Raw genomic sequence first — 18,148 nt, forward strand, 5'->3', positions numbered from 1 at the left:
ACGCCATCAGGTCCTGCTAGGAGGATTGGGGGGATCAAATTGACACAGAGGGACCCAATGTGGGGGCTGAACCCACAGTTCTGAGATTAAGAGATTCATGCTGTATTGACTACACCTATATAACTCTTGTGCTACAGCAGTAATGTTTCTGGGTGTGGATGGACATGACATAATAGGCTGACAGCAGGAACACGTGGCCCACAGGCAGTGACAGTATCGCTATCACATTTGGCTGTAGTATATTGTGTTGAGAGCAGCAATAACTTTCCTGCAGAGATGGGAGTGCCTTTAATACAGCTCTTTCAATCGGACAGAGTAACAGGAACCGACCTAAAGTTTCTGCTGTGGATCCATCTCCACGTGGGGGAAAGAGACAGTAAAATAGCGATGAAGAAACAGAAAGAATTGTGCTCTTTGCAAAGTAGGAAAGAGGTGGTCAGACACATAAAACAGCTTGGTGATAATTTGCAGCAACAGTTTTAGGTTATTTAGTACAAGGATTTCTCTTCATGTTCCTTAAGATGTGTAATTTGTATGTTGGTTGTATGAGAACAGTTTCAAGAAGACTCTCTTTAAGGCGATTACAAGTTTCTCGAACAAATCTGTGTCATATTTTTAAAATAATTTAGCTAATGAGCAACGAGAGTATAAATGAATTCTCCCACCCTCCATTCAAAGATAAAACTCCATGTGCGAGTCTAAGTTTCCTTGGAGCTAATGATGTTCGTCATTATTGGACATTCCCAGTGATATTGACTAAGGAGCTCAATTTTTACATGTTGTAGTTCAACATGTACAAAATATTCGTATCCCCTGCAAATATCGGCAAGGTCAGTGATATTCTCAACAATGTGTGCCATTGCAATTCATGCAATTCGCGCCATACTTTTTCCCAATGTATTCTGACATGCCAAGATCAGAGGGTCATATTTAAAAAACTGGTGCATTAAAATTTTTTGTACTTCAGGATTTTGATAGTCTGTTACATTGTCTTTCACACGTCGGTGTCAGAACTGTGAGACATTTTCATAATTGGGGGGGAAGGCCGTAGCAATAAGCAGAAAGTGCAATCACCTTTTCCCAGTGTAAGTCCGTGTTATGGTGAGTTTTCAAAATTGGTTTGCGATTTTCTGAAATATATTCCATACAAAAATATAATTTGGACAGTCGCTATTTATTTGGATATCCCCTTTCACTGAGGATGTCTACAGTATTCCAGCCGGATTAGTACTGATCGAAGAGAACCATCTACAGGCGAAAGGCGACATAACATCACAGCAGCAGCATTTAAGGTGGAACGAAAAACGCGAAGAAGAAGCTGGCGAATAAGAAGCCAACTTCAGCCTCGTAGCAGACCCTGGGAGGCACGCTCAAAATAATCATCTTTCCCAGTACTTCAGAGTCATATTTAGAGCGCTTTACTGCAATTTTATGTGATCGATGGAAGATGTGAAGCCATCGAGCCTGTACTGCGATTCACATTGAAATTGAAGCCATTTCTCATGCTTTCTCTCATTGTCGGGGCTGCAATTGCGTGTAAAGGAGGCGAGTTGAAAATGAAACGTGCAATCACCTTACAGAGGGTCTTCACGACGGGGTGCGTCAGCTAGTTCTCCATTATTGTCAATTTACTGGACTTCTGAAGAAACCTATCGACATCGAAAATACAAACTGCACAGCTTAAGGCACATGAAGAGATCCGTGTGCTGATTGACTCAAAAATGTCCCTACAAATAATCCGCCGGGTTGATTTACTTGTCCGACCACCTCCCTCCGTCCCTCTTTGCTGTTAGCACAATTCTTTCAGTTTCTTTTCTTGTATTTTCCTTGCTATTTTACTGTTGCTTTTCCCCATGAGGAGATGGATCCACAACCGAAACCGTTTTCACCCTTTGTTTCTGCAGCGTCAGTCTGTATGAGGCGCACAACTCGCACAGCTCCAGTGGCGCAATCGGTCAGCGCGCGGTACTTATACAGCAGTGCACAGCGGAGTCATGTCGAGGTTGTGAGTTCAAGCCTCACCTGGCGCAGTGTCTTTAGCTACTGAAAGCAACTGTCGAGTTTAGATACTCTTAGGTATTTGATGGAGATAAATTAACATCAAACGAACAAGTAAAGGTAAAGGTTTATTTCGAGTCACAATCAAAGAAGGCTCCACAGCTGAAACATTGTGTTTCCTTCTCTTTTCAGCATGGAATGTGTACCTCCAGTTGACCTGCACACAAATATATGAGAGAGGTCTACTGAGGTGAGTGGAGCACTGAAGACTTAATAAAGCTCTTGCATTAGATTCTGTTTTTGTTGTTCCCCAGATTTGTTTTTAAATGTTCTTTTTCTTTTGAAGTTGTTGCGTTTGGTTGTTTTTTTATAGTTGTTAGACAACTACAGGGATTTACCTAGGTTCCCGGAAGACTTCTCATTTTGTGTTTGTTGTGTTTTTGGGTTACAACTATTTTTTTTCTGTTAATAGGACCCCACGCATTACTGTGGGACTAGTTAACTTTAGTTCTTACATTGTACCTGAAATGACCTCAATAACTACTAGTCTGTTTCCCTTTTTTTTAAAAAAAAGGCAAAACTGATGTTTGTTTCTCCTTGTTGCTGATTGGTAGCTACAACGGGTCAGTTGCAACAAACTTGGCCTCTGAAATTTGTCAGCAGCTCTGTACTGAACCTGTTCTCAATTGCAACAAACCTAAAATAACAGCAGCTGCCCATTAGATGTTACTGAAGTAGCAGACTAAGCGGAACAATAGATTACATTGGAACTGTCCTGAATGTAGTGGAAATAATATCGTCATTAAGTAATGAACTGATGCACCACTTGTTTGAAAATTATTTTTATATTTAACTAAAATTGCTTTCCAGACACTACAATTATTCACAAGGAATTTTATCAATACATATTTTATTAATAAAAGCGTGATATCTAAATAATAAAGTTTAATGTTATCTTTAACATTAGTACTTTAGTAGCTGTATTATGCTTTTGTGAATTTCCAGGTATCCCGGTGGAGAGAACTGAAATTAAGGAAATACATATTTAAAGGGGTGTAAGTCTTAAATGAGTTCTGTTACATCTGGGTGTTAATTGAATAGATTTGTTGTATTATTTAATTTGATTTGACTCTACACTTCTGTTTCTCATGAGATAATATTGGGGATTTGCAGATACAGATAATAAGTTGTACTATACAGGCAAATGTATGGTTACCTTAATGAAGAAACTGTTATCATTACCCTTTTCAACATTATTATTTAAGACAGTCTTTCAGAACAGTATTCTCGTATTAGTGGCTATAGTCTAATGATAACGGTGGTGAAACAGGCAAAATGTGTGGAAAGATTTGGAGATGGAACAGGAGACTCATACAGTCGATAGAAAGGTTGGGTAGGATTGCACACACCACCATGCCAGTGCTTAGTATAGTGGTTTAAAAACATAATAAGTGATTTAACAACATCAACTGCACTACTGAGAGCTCAGCTCCACTACTACTAATACATCGCCCCTTTTTGTCAATTAGATAGATGTGTTTTCTACATGTATTTAATTAGTGCTTCTTTCGTTTTAACTGATTTAAAATAGAATCTCTATAAAACAGATAAATGCGTATGTGTCGCACTGAAATTCACACACGAGTAAGGAAAGATATCGCGTTTAGGAAGAAATCCAGGGTGATGACCCCGCTGAATGGAAACAGCCTCATACATGAGTGGCATGTGCTCTACCACTGAACTGAACTCCCGACAACTACCTTTATCTGCAGCACTTTTAGGAAGAGTGAGGAGTCTACAAGCCCAGAAAACGTGAGGAGAATTCAGAACAGGAGGCTCTTCACCTTTCACTCAGCTTTCGTTGGACGTCTAAGTGAATGACAAATTTTCACTTTTTGATTAAAGAAAATAAAAAACACCTTTCTTCCAGCCAGATTCAAACCAGAGACCGAAGGATTCCTCACTGTTCCCACTATATTCCTCCGCTCTAACAACTGAGTTATCAAAAACACAGGAATCCCACCTTTTGTCATACAAAAAGCACAATGGAGTGCAGTGTTCCTATTTATTTAAATCCCAGTTCAAAATCAAATCTCATTCCCATAGTCCTGATTAGTTTAAATTTAAGCAATTAACCAGGCTTCTACTGTATAAACTTCTAGAGATATTACAAATTGTTTGAAGGGACATCATTTCAGATGGAAATTGACTATTTTTCTAGTGGGATCACATTAAACCTTTCTTTTGGATTGAGAACAGGATCATTGTGAGATTCAAAACACATCTGCCTTTGCTTCTTTCAAGGATGAATGGATTATTGAGATGCAAACATTGGTTCAAATCAAAACAAAATTGTGCTATATAGTACTTCTGTTTTTATTTTCAGCTACCAAAATTTAGCCTTAGTTGTAAAATTCCATATTAATATTCAATATTAAGTAGATTCAAACATGCACAGTAGAGAAACAGAATTAATTAATTAAATGTTTCACTAACATTTAAGTGCAACCTATTGATCGTCTTTGGCCAGTGAATTGCATAAGGCACCACACAACTTTTACTGGAAGAAAAACTGTGTGTTCTGAGTGGCTGCATCTGTATATAATGTTATTCAGATAAGTTTAGGTGGAGGTCAAATTCTAACCTCATACTTCTGCTTCCCTGCTAATAACAGCTCTCTGGCTACAGAGGGTGCTGCGCACCTCTTTTCTATCCCCTCCCTCCACCGCAACACCACTGCTGCAGGATTTTCTCCCTGGAGAGGGGATGTGAAGACACTGATCTCTTACCAGCACTATGCTTTCTTCAGCCAGGGAAGTTAAACCCAAAGCACTGAGCACTCAATACCTTGATATTCATCATCTGGCTACAGTATTAATATACTTCTTTACCAAGCTGCTGGATCTGTGAAGTTCTATCATCATGGAAACATTATTTGTATCAGGAAGTATGATGTGGAAACACAATGTACGTCCTTTCAAAAGCTCACAGCTGTACTACTCTAAAACATCATTCTAAATTGCTAGAGAGGAAAACAATCTTAGATTGATACATTGTTGTGCAAGATTCTACTGTCATTTTCACTATTTTATTACTGAACAGGAAAATGACTTTTACCAGATCAATGAAAAGTAAAGCTTTATTTAAAAGGTTAATTCAAAGTGATACAGTACATTCAATGGGTAGTAAATAAATCAGATTAACAACATATTAAACATTTCCTCTGCAAATATAAAAAGCTAAATTAAACTAAAAGGAGAACCAGAAAAGCCACTGAGGAGGAATGAAACTTTCATTCTGTGTATTCAGATGCCTGCTCAACAATCATCTTATCAACACTAGTCTTATTGTCTTATCCGAGTAATTAAGATTTAAAAAAAAAATCATTCAGCACAAAAAACAACAACATATACAGTAGTAGTTCAGGTGGGTAGCTGCGTCAGCATGCGTAGGCTGCAAAGGAACAAGTAATAGGTTTATTCCATGCTGAAAAAAAGAAGAAAGAGAACACAACGTTTCGGCCGTGGAGCCTTCTTCAGGTGTGAGAGAGACAGGGCAGTAGGCAAAGGTAAAGTAGCGGGAGAACAAAGTTTGGGAGGGAGGAGGAGTGAGAGGCGGGAGCAGGGGACAGAAAGAGAGGCCAATCAAGAGGTGTGAAGTCAGAATGGGTGCAGAGAGGTGTGAAATGAAACTTCCAATGAATGGAGAAAATTTAAAAGAACAGTAGTCTGTCGTTAAGGGAAGGGAGAAGGTGTGATCCTAGCTGCAGAATAATTTTAGTTTCGGTGGTCTTTCTGATGTATGAGTTCGGAAAACCGTCTTTGAGAACACAGACGGAGAGATTAGAGTGGTCGTGGCCGTCAGAGGTGAAATGAGAAACAATGGGCTTGGAGAGATCTTTAATCTTTACAGCCCTGACGTGTTCTCTGAAACGGTCTCCGAGTCTCCTTCCTGTTTCTCCAATGTAGATGGCTGGGCATTTACTGCAAGAGATACAGTAAATAAGGTTGCTGGAGGTACAAGATGCTGTCTGGGTGATCCGGAATTGTCCTGAGGGGCCTTGAATGAGTGTGGTGGTGGCTGTGTATTTGCAGGTGATACAGCGAGCTCTGTTGCAAGGGAAAGTGCCTGGTGTGGATGGTTGTTGAGGGCGGTCAAGGGAGCTGTGAACAAGGAGGTTACGCAGATTAGGTGGTCGGCGATATGAGATGATAGGGCGATCAGAAAAGAGGGCCCCAATGGAGGGATCATCCTGTAGGATGGAAAAGTTGTGGTTAATGGTCCTGGGGATAGGAAGTGTGTTAGGGTGGTAAGGAAGCACCAAAGGAATGCGATTGTTACGGCGGGAGCTCCTGATCGGGTTGATGGTCCGGGGGGTGTTTTTGGCTCGGGCAAGGGCCCTGTCAATCACACTGCTGGGGTATCCTCTGTTGATGAAAAATGAGTACATTTTGAGGGCTTGGTTCTCGAAGTCGATGTCGTCGCTGCATAATCGACGACGACGATTCACAGTTTCACAGTTCCTTCGGCTACAACAAATATGCAGCGACGACATCGACTTCGAGAACCAAGCCCTCGAAATGTACTCATTTTTCATCAACAGAGGATACCCCAGCAGTGTGATTGACAGGGTCCTTGCCCAAGCCAAAAACACCCCCCGGACCATCAACCCGATCAGGAGCTCCCGCCGTAACAATCACATTCCTTTGGTGCTTCCTTACCACCCTAACACACTTCCTATCCCCAGGACCATTAACCACAACTTTTCCATCCTACAGGATGATCCCTCCATTGGGGCCCTCTTTTCTGATCGCCCTATCATCTCATATCGCCGACCACCTAATCTGCGTAACCTCCTTGTTCACAGCTCCCTTGACCGCCCTCAACAACCATCCACACCAGGCACTTTCCCTTGCAACAGAGCTCGCTGTATCACCTGCAAATACACAGCCACCACCACACTCATTCAAGGCCCCTCAGGACAATTCCGGATCACCCAGACAGCATCTTGTACCTCCAGCAACCTTATTTACTGTATCTCTTGCAGTAAATGCCCAGCCATCTACATTGGAGAAACAGGAAGGAGACTCGGAGACCGTTTCAGAGAACACGTCAGGGCTGTAAAGATTAAAGATCTCTCCAAGCCCATTGTTTCTCATTTCACCTCTGATGGCCACGACCACTCTAATCTCTCCGTCTGTGTTCTCAAAGACGGTTTTCCGAACTCATACATCAGAAAGACCACCGAAACTAAAATTATTCTGCAGCTAGGATCACACCTTCTCCCTTCCCTTAACGACAGACTACTGTTCTTTTAAATTTTCTCCATTCATTGGAAGTTTCATTTCACACCTCTCTGCACCCATTCTGACTTCACACCTCTTGATTGGCCTCTCTTTCTGTCCCCTGCTCCCGCCTCTCACTCCTCCTCCCTCCCAACCTTTGTTCTCCCGCTACTTTACCTTTGCCTACTGCCCTGTCTCTCTCACACCTGAAGAAGGCTCCACGGCCGAAACGTTGTGTTCTCTTTCTTCTTTTTTTCAGCATGGAATAAACCTATTACTTGTTCCTTTGCAACATATACAGTAGGTTACATTCAGTCTTTGAAAAGCTCATTAGAAAAGAAGGGTCATCAGTTCAGATTAAAAAGTCTAGAATTTGAGCCTCGCTGCTGTGTCCTGGGTTGAATGGTGGTAAGAGTTATTTTCTTCATTTTTCTGTGTGTGAGATGCTTTTATGCATCTAAATATACAGATGCAATTATATTGTATGCAGATTATTTTCCATATGTAGCACGCTGTAAGTGGCAGTGACATGAAATCAGGCCAGATTAACTGATCATTAATTAATGTTGTATCTACTTGTTCTGATAATGACACACATCTGTAATCAGTAGACAATGGGAAACAACAATCACAATTCAGTTCTTATCTCAGAATTGCAGGACATATAGACCTTCTGTTGTAGTGCAGTGTCTCTCAATGTAAAGGTATAAAAGTGCAGGTCAGTCTTACAGCCTGAGAGACACAGCAGGAGACACAGTAACAAGGTCTCACTAGGACAGTGACTGTGTGGGTACTGTACAGGTTTTCAGCTGTACAGTTACTGGATAATCTGAAATCAAACGCCTCATAACCTACAGAACTACATACATTAAGGGAAATATAACAGTATTTTAACAGGGATGACTCAGAAACACAAGGCATATCATAATGGTATTACTCAGTTAAAAACTCTAATCTGACTTCAGGATGAATCCTCTACAAAGCTGCACAGTGCTCTGACATAATCATACTAAGATCCTTTTTCAGAGGGTAGTGTGGTCAGGAGACTCCGACATCATCATAGTCACATCCATCTTCAATGGGCTGTGTGGCCAGGAGACTCTGCACTTCAGGAGAAATGGCAGAGACACCTGCCAGAGACACACAGTCAGCAGAAGAGGTGAACAGGGTACAGAAAACAGAGTATTTCATACAGAAACAGACCCTCAAGATCTCATTACTCAAAGAAACAAGGTTGTGGAAAAGATATAAATTGTGTGAAGCATCTGTCAAGAGACAAAATACATGTGGCACAATCAACACTGAGAAACTTGCAATGGGCATTCTTGCCATTATGTGAAAATGTTAGTGAAAGAAGTCAATACTAGAATTTAATAATTATTAATTATTTACTGAAAGGATATATAGGAAATTATAGCTATGTTCGCCTTTTGTTTAGAGTGTACACATTTTGGAATACAAAAGTTTATTCCAAAAAATCACTAGTAACTAGCTTCTGATATCTGGGTACATTGCTTCAGACCTAGTAGCCCTTAATGTAAAAAGTCCCAGAAGTATGTCATGGCAAGAATAGAAAATTAAAAAATACAGAATATGTGCCCTCCAGATTTTTTCATATCCCCCATGAAACAGAAACAGAATCATCAAAAACAGATGTATGTCTTAGATCATGTGTCTCGCTTAAAAACATCTAAAAATGTTATAATGTAATTTCTATAGTACTGTACATAAAGTCCAGTAGAAATCATATTTATTTACATCCATGTAATATTTTGTAAATCCTCCCTTGTCAGGGATTACACTTACGGAACACCTCCTATAATAGACTGTTAGCATCTGGCACTTCTGAGGGGAGATTGGTGAATAACCTCATATGCACTCTTCAGAGAGCTCTCTGACTTTATCCATGATGACACATTTGTTGTGTTTAATCCCCTATTTCGGATGAGTATAAGTATTGTTACACATGCCTACCAGGGTTTTCAAATGCTCAGGTATTCCCTGCTGTATTTGTGTAATTGTTTAATTGTGAAAACATCCCAATAGGTACATTTAAATTTAGAAGAACAGCAAGTGAGATTAGGATAAAATCTTTCTTCCAAACTTCTGTTATAAACTCTATAGAAAACAGAATATATGAATAGGAAACACTAATAGAATAATAGATGTTTATTCAGAAATGTATTGTTTCTTAGCAGGGATTCCAGATGGGACTCCAGAGACTGAGTCAGACCCACTGTAAGAAACCCTCTTTCTCAATGTGCTGGGATTAAACCCTGAAGACCCCCTGGCAGCTGAACCACAGTTAAGGTCTGGTCCTGGGTCTAGTTGACTTTGGAATGGTTCCCTGTGAACTATCTGAAGACCTGCTGAACCTCCCACGCCCACTGTGAGCTCCCCATGGCTTCCACAGCCCTCACCTGAGATGGGATCATTCTCATTGTTCTCCACATCATCATATTCAGACTGCAGCTCATCACAGAGGAGTTTTCCTGGGAACAAGAAAACAGTATTTTAGTAATTACTTACAGTATGTGTTTCACCTAGTAAATTAATTTCAATAAACTGCCATTTTCTTCTTCTACTTCTTACTTCTTGTGAATGTGGTTAGATTCTATATTTTAATTCCTTTAATTACTCCTAACTACGTCAAACTATTTCATCCTCTAAAATGAAAAGTTTACTCTTCCGTAGATACAGCTATCTGTCTCACACTATATCTCAATAGGTTGTAGGAAACCAAGAAAAAAAGGTTTGTAAATAAACTGTCCATTATTCAGACTAAAAATATTTTAATATCATTACTTATATGCAAAAAAGTGTAACACATTTACTACAGTCTTGACACATATGAAGGCAAGTCGTCATCAATTGTATGTGTGGCTGTATAATTGTGTGTGTCTGTGGAATTGTGTCTAGGAAGATACAAATGAGGAGGATCTGGGGAAATATGTATCTTATGTTGACCACAGAGTGGCAACGTTTCAGTTTGATTTCATACAAATGAAAATATTTTAGATTATATTAAACACATATAAGATGGAATGGAATGAATTTGTTATTTTAGCTATAAAGAAATTGTTTGAAAGAATGCTAAAAAATTACATTGGTATTCTAAGAAAATAAATATTATGAATCTTTTTGCCATTAACAGTTTCACGGTGACTTTGCAGGTAACACGTCCATTTTGAAAATCATCTTTCGAACGTGATCAATATCTGAACCGGAAAAAAATAATAAAAAATGGCGAAAATCGAGAAAATCGGCTCTTTAGAAATTGGAAATATATTCGCGAGAGGAGTCCTTTTCTCAACGATTTACACTTTTTGCAGGAGTCACTTCTCCCAACGAACATCTGCAGGTTTCCGTAGTGTTCCTGCAAAGAGTGATCAATTTGAGACTGGCAAATGTCCCGATTTAATTGAACAAAGCTAGATACGCATTTTCTAATGCAGCCTTCATTACAAGACAGTTTATTTATCGAAAACGTGTTATGTGAAAAAGAGTAAAACAAAAAAATATGGATGACAATCTTTTAAAGCTGAAGATTTTACTTATGAGAAATTGTCATCTTATGTAGATGCTTTTCAACCGATGCTTTTAGAACTTTGCTGTCCTTCCTGCATCATTTTCAGTCTTATAAACTGTGTGGGGGTAGCAATCACTTGCTATTTCTCAAATGCTTCCATCATTTTTCTTTCACGCTAGGACGCGAGTGTGTGCATGTGTTTGGTTTTCATTTCACTGATTCTCATTGAAGATTTGGGAATTAACGACGAAAGAATCAGTAGCCTCGGAAAGCGGAAGCTTTGGTTCTCAACGATCCTGAAGACACGCCCATGTAGAGCAGCGTGTGATGATTTGTACTACAAAAGACCAAGTGCTCAAAGTGACGTCCGCGTTTACCGTTGAGACATTTCATCTCGGGCGCACTTTTAGAAAGCAAAGAAAGAGCAGTCGCGTTGAATCAGCAGAGTGGCGCAGCGGAAGCATACTGGGTACATAACCCAGATTGTCAAGGATTGTCAAATTCTCCAACAAATCTGTGATCTAGTTTTAAAATATTTTTGCGTAGTATAAATGAATTCTCCCGACAGCCAGTTAAAGCTACAATTCCTCACGTGAAAATGGTTTTCTTGGACATTGACTTAGGTACTTAATTTTTTACTTGTAGTTCCACACGAGTAAAACACACACATTTCCTGCAAAGTTCAAGAGGGTTAACGTGTTGCGAAGAAATCCCATTAATTGTTAACGGAGATTATGTTTACATCAGAACAATCTGAAGCGCATCCCTGAGTGGGCTTGAATCGCCAGCTCTTTGTTTAACAGCTGCACAGAGAGACACCCCCGTTGCTTTTCACCATTCACGTTTGTAGTTAAAGGAAATAAAATACTGGCATTTTCCTGCCAGCCCGCAGTATTTCTTCTGCACTGACGAAGAATAACCAAGAACTGTATTTAATCTTTCGCAGGCTGTAATTTTCAGAAAAAAAGAAGTGAATACTTGTATTAAGCTAAATCAAGCCGACGGAGATGAACTGCTGTTGTTTTTCTCCACTTTTCTTTAAAAGGAGAAAAAATCACTGGCATTTGTTGTTTTTTTTTTGCAATATTTCTTCTGTCCGGATAAGCAAGATTTGTATTTTATCTTTCAGAAGTTGTATGACTTTCTTGAAATTCAGAAACAACTTGTTCCAGAAAAGAAATGAACACTTGCTTCAAAGTTAATGAAGAAGTATATCTCTCTCGCTGCGTGTGCTCGTATCTGTCCATCTCTCTCTGGCAGTCTGTGCAGAGTATCTGAAGGGGATGTAACACCACTTGGCAAAGAAGAAAAATCCTCAGAGGCAGAATAACAAATCATTATTCTCTTCTCAGTCAGATTCACAGCTCAGACTCACACTCAGACAGAAGCAAAATTTGATTACCAATTTTCTGGAGTGGTGTCATCTTAACCATCTCCAGCTTAACACCAGCAAGACCAAAGAAATGATCTTCAACTTTCAAAGGAATAAGTCTCCGCTGAACCCTGTTTCCATCCAAGGTGAGGACATAGAGGGCGTACATTCCTACAAGTACTTAGGGGTACACCTGGATGATAAGCTGGAGTGGTCTGGTAACACTGACGCCCTGTACAAGAAAGGTCAGAGCCAACTCTCTTTTCTTAGGAGACTCAGGTCCTTTGGTGTGTGTGGAACACTGCTACACATTTTTTATGAATCAGTGGTGGCGGCAGCCATCTTCTACGCTGTTGTGTGCTGGGGCAGCAGCATCATGACAAAAGATGCAAATAGGCTCAATAAACTTATAAAGAAGGCTGGCACTGTGTTGGGAATGAGCCTTGACCCCCTGGAGGTGGTGGCTGAGAGGAGAATGCTGACCAAGCTCACAGCCATCATGAACAACACCTCTCATCCGCTTCATGGGACTGTTACTGGGCAGTGGAGCACTTTTAGCAACAGGCTGCTCCAGCTACGGTGTTCAAGGGAACGTTTCCGCAGGTCTTTCCTCCCGGCGGCGGTCAGGGTGTATAACGCTGCCCTAGGCTAGGACTGTTAGCCCTTCATTTGCTCCTCTATGGACAGCATGTTTACTCCATTGTACTTTTTGGACAATCAGTCTGTATAAACCTATGCACATTTTGCACATATTTTATTGTTTTTACAGTGACTATGATCAGCACATTTTGCACACACCTACTGTATGTACTTATTTATTTATTTTTATTTATTTTGTTGTCTTTTGTTTTATAACTATTCTGATGTCTGTTTTGCTTGTCTTGGGCTGGACTGCTGTAACACATCAATTTCCCTACGGGGTTTAATAAAGTATTGTCTATCTATCTAAGCTCAACTCCATACTGTTCTTTGTCCTGACAGTCCAGATCCAGAGGACATTCAGACAATCAGTGCTGCTACATGAATAATATCAGACAGAACAGCCTGAACTCAGGTCACATCTCCCCCTTTTCTCCTTCCTCCCAGCCTCTTAGAAACACAGTAGAGCTCCCAATTCTCCATTCTGTGAACTGGGCTCAGGGGTCACTGATCTGGCAGCTGTTGGCTCTGTTCCAGGTCAGAAGCAAGAAGCTTCTATTAACCCTTTCCAGGACCTCCAGCCCTTCTGTATTACTTTCTTTACTGTATGTCAGCCTCCAAACATGTTTCTAAGTGTTTTATAATGCAAGTGAGTGTGGAATGATCTTAGTATTTATTTTATAAACACCAGTATTGACACTCTGATCATCATATTGATTATTAGTAGCTGATGGTCCAATGGTTGTGACTACTATAGTGACCAGTTGACCAGTCTGTAGCTCTGAGCAGTGGGACTCAGATCACACAGAAGACCTGTCTGTGTGTGATCCACACCAGCCCTGGGATTCAGCTGCTCTCACAAGTGTCTCACAGACAGTCTTATGAATTTACAATTAGATGAAGTCTTGTAACAGTTATACAGTTCATTTAAATCATCAGACTACCTATGGAACTGAGAACTGGGTGGAAATAAAACCAGGATACACATTTTAACCTCTTGGATCAGGAATCTGATCCTCCTGGCTTCAATACTCTGAAGATTCGTGTAAAACCGTTAAAAGTGCTTATTTCAGGGACTCGTGCTCGTTCTCTACTCCTCCACACAGAACTCCACACTGAAGTATTTAAAAAGCAAGAAATACTATCACTATGCAATCTAATGCAATTGAGCTCCTACAAATGTAGCAGTCTGATGAAATGATATACAGAATTAGGTGACAATATCGGAAGATGAACACAAAATTGAAATGCACAAGATTCATTTTCAGCAGCAAAAATGCACTCGATTATATTTTACAAGAAAGAAACCTTACATTCACCCACTACATTAGCAGAGAACAGTAGGACAGATAGTTAGTGTCACTGGACACTGCATCACAGAGGCCGATCTCTTCTCCTTCATTATGCTTACTTACACACTCATGATGAACTGTCCTCCAGCGATAGTCAGCTGGCATCACTGTCTCAGACATGACGTTCATGTACATAATATACCTTAATTGTACCTGGCACTGCATTATAATAATTTGATCAAAACAACTGATGAACTAATAATAATCAAATTTTTCTTTCCTTCTTTTAGTGGAAAAAGACTTTGTCCAATAAAGATGCACCAGGCACGCGGACACAGAGAAATACATTGAAAATTCTTCAGTAACTGCAGGAGACACGTGCCTGTATGTTTCAAACGTTACTGACAATTGTTCTGCTTTCAATAATCACCAAACCACAAACAAATATTATAATCAGTTACTGCAAGAGAGAACAAAATGATTATTTTAACAATTATTATTATAATTTTAACTTAAGAATACTTCCTGTCTATTTACAGTATATTTTACATTAGTGTTTCCTTCCTTGAAAAAACAAATCTTGCTGGTAAGAATGGTAAGAGCTTTGCTTTGAAGCTGCAACAACCTTGGTTTGAATCAGTGTTACTGTAGGACAGGAGTAGACTGAAGAGTCCCCTTGTGCTGTTTGCTTATATATTGGATTATATAAATGCAGAAATCGAAGCCTATCTAATTTTCCTTTCTGCTAAAGACATTTATGTGTTTGGGAAGCATTTTCCTGTCCTTTATGTTCTTGCTAAGCAGTTTCTACATTTTCCTCCTATTGTGATTGTCAGTGAGTACAAGTAGACTGGAACAGTGCAAGACAGGGAAAAAAACCCTAGCTATTGGGAGTGATATTTGAACCCCCACCTCCACTTAGAGACCAGGGCACATAAGCAACATGGAAAGACAAGACTCAGCCATCCTGACGAGTACTAGAAAGCACTGTGCTGAATGCACCCATTGTGTCCAATTTTCTGAAGCTTTAGGACAACTGACACCCGGATGAACACGTGGCGTTTAGCATGACAGTCTTGAAGGCAGGCAATGATTTGTTCCAATAAATATTTTATTGTGTACTTGTTCAAAAAACACAGTCTGTGCGTCCCTAAGTCAGTTTTTCAGGGCATCGAATGATACTTCTAACCTATACTAACAGCTCACCTGATCTGTTTGTGATCACACCATGGAGTGGGGGCTGTACCAAACACACGTTCCTTTTTACACTGAGACGATCATTTATAAATTGGGTGTGAAGAGAGACAAACATTGTCAATTCAAAAGCAGTGCAGATTATGGTAGGACAACAGAAGGATTATGAAGTTATTTTCTTCTTATTATAGAGATTCGTACAGTGCAAGACATTTAAAGACTTAGATAAAGGAACGTCATGATAAGTGAAACGAGCACGGACAGGGTTTGAAACTCCGACTTTCTGTTTACGAGACAAAAGCCTTAACATTTGGCTACCTTGCCTGCAATGCCACCTCCTTCCAATCAAGGCTAACACGTTTTTAAAATAAAATGAAATAAATATTTCGGTACAAATTGCAATGAGAAGAGGAACAGAACAAATATGATTATTACTTTTCAAATTAATTCTATTGAAACTGATTCAATTACATGGGGGCAACAACAACAAAACTGTGATTCTTAACAAGGAGATATTTGGCAGCAGTGGGATTCCAACTCATGCCCTCAAAGGGGCTGGAGCTTTCATCCAGCTCCTTAGACCACTTGGCAAATTACTCTGTACAGTGGCATTTGTAGTCTGACCTTATGGTGTTACAGTATGTAGAAGCAACCCCACCTCCTTTTTCTGAGATGCTTCCTCTTACTTGGTGAAATATTTTCTTCTTTGGTCCTTTGAAAATAGTTCCTTTGTGAAGCAGGCTTCAGACGGTGCTTATAGTGCCCTTGAAGTGATTTTATTTTTACAGGAAGACGCATTCCTAAATGTATCTCTCCTGTTTTAAAAAAGTTTTTTATACAACGCACGAATAGTATTCTACAACGGCGTATTTTATACAACGCACAAATAGTATTCTAATTGCAGACTGCAGATCTGTGCAGCAATCTTACTCGATTTGACTGTAATTCTGAAATACCTTAGCAAACATATTCAGGTTTCCTTGAACCTTTAATAAAAAAGCTACATCGTTTCCAATCTCTGATGTCACTGTAAACTCGGACGTGATACTCCGCAGATGTGCAGTGTGCCTTTCCTCTTGTTGCATTCAAGAGTACTCACTGCATGACCTCCTCACTGCGTGCCCTGTACTCTACAGTGATTTCATTTAGATCAGTGGTTCTCAAACTTTTTGGACCAAATACCACCCCTAATCCAACCAAAGCATCCAAGTACCACCTACAAGTCATCATCTCATAGGAACCCCAGAAATTCTCAATGACCAACATGAGCGTGTGTGTGCGCACACAATCACACACACACACATATAATAAATATTATAATAATAAACTTTATTTGATATAGCGCCTTTAAAGGTGGCTTCTCAAAGTGTTTTACAGGAAAAAAAAACATTAACAACAACTAATAAAAAAGCACCATTTCAGTGAGAGGGGTGAGCCTGTTTAGTTGAGCAAAGCAGAGGTGAATTAATTTTTCGAGCCTTGATACAATTTTTCGAGTCTAACAGATATTAAATCGTCAGGCATTTTCTTGACGGCAAAGGTCTCGCGGTGGATGTTGTAATGCGTACATTATTTTCTGGAGCAACCTCTCTAATTCGTGCAACTACACCGTTATGTCGGCTTGTCATTGCTCTAGCACCGTCTGTACAAACTCAGACGCATTTTATCCAGTCGAGGCCATTCTGTTCGATAAATTTATTCAGAAGCTGAAATATGTGCTCTCCTGTAGTTCCTGTTGGTAGCGGTTTACAGAACAGAAAGTCTTCATGGGACGTACCCTCAAACTCGTATCTAACGTAAACGAGCAAATTGACCAAATCGACTACAGACTCATCTAATTGCAGTGAAAAAAATCTGCTCATCTTAACGCGCTCTATCAGTGTACGTTTGATATAATCCTTCATTTCAATAATTCTATGAATGACTGTGTCTTTCACGGGGAGGGGGGCAGCAGGTCGAGCTGTTTAGCAGCTTTTTCTCCACACTTAATACGTGTCAGCTCTTTTGCCAACGGTAAATAAGGTTCTTCAAAATAGTGTAGCTTACCTGCTTTAGCAATCTGCAAGCTTGCATTTTTCCGCGTTTCCGTTTTTATTTCCGTATTTATTTAAAGTTTTTATTTCATGCGCATGGGAGCAAAACACAGAGACGCTCGGTGTATTTTTCTCAAATTAGAACAGTTATTAAATATTTTTCTGGTATCACGCTTTCGTGTGCTCACAAGATTACCTGCGTTCGTAGCACGTATTTCTATGCATTCCTGTGTTTACAACGTTGGCATTGTTCCAAAATCACACACATTCTCCTTTCTCCCTATTTGCTGGAGATACAGTAGCTTTTTTTAAATACAATTGGTCACTTGCATCCGTAGCACGCATTCCTATAGAGTGGTATAGAATTACAGAGTATCTCTTGTGTCCACTGAAGTATTAGCACGCAATGTATCGTAGTACATAGGCTGCGTATTCGACACGTATTAAAATACAAAATATGAAAACCCGTCCCGATTTTTCAGCGCACACAACACAGTTCCAGGGTCATTTGGCGTACCACCAGGCGGCACGCCACGTACCACTGCCGGTACGCGTACCACAGTTTGAGAACCACTGATTTAGATTATCTACTTGGAGTAGAGTGACAAGATCACCTTGAACAATTTCGGTTTGTGAAAGGAAACACTAGAGAAAATACAAGTGATGAACATTTAAAATAACCACAGTACAGCTAGAAAAGTGAAAGATAAAAGACGATTTATAATGACATTCACAATAGATTTAAGAAAAGCACGACTTGAATCCTGGACCCTCAGATTAAAAGTCTGATGCTCTACCGACTGAGC

The 18,148-nt window shown here is 39.8% G+C and overlaps 1 non-coding gene across 1 annotated transcript; it reads left to right on the top strand.

Moving 5' to 3' along the window:
- The first annotated feature begins 1,936 nt into the window (after positions 1–1,936).
- Positions 1,937–2,030, top strand: trnai-uau (transfer RNA isoleucine (anticodon UAU)). The gene is made up of 2 exons: positions 1,937–1,974; positions 1,995–2,030. It is a non-coding gene; the product is annotated as a tRNA-Ile (tRNA).
- The last annotated feature ends 16,118 nt before the right edge of the window (positions 2,031–18,148 follow it).

Source organism: Atractosteus spatula (genome assembly GCF_055471065.1).
Source record: "Atractosteus spatula isolate fAtrSpa1 chromosome 10 unlocalized genomic scaffold, fAtrSpa1.hap1 SUPER_10_unloc_3, whole genome shotgun sequence".
Classification (NCBI taxonomy): domain Eukaryota; kingdom Metazoa; phylum Chordata; class Actinopteri; order Semionotiformes; family Lepisosteidae; genus Atractosteus; species Atractosteus spatula.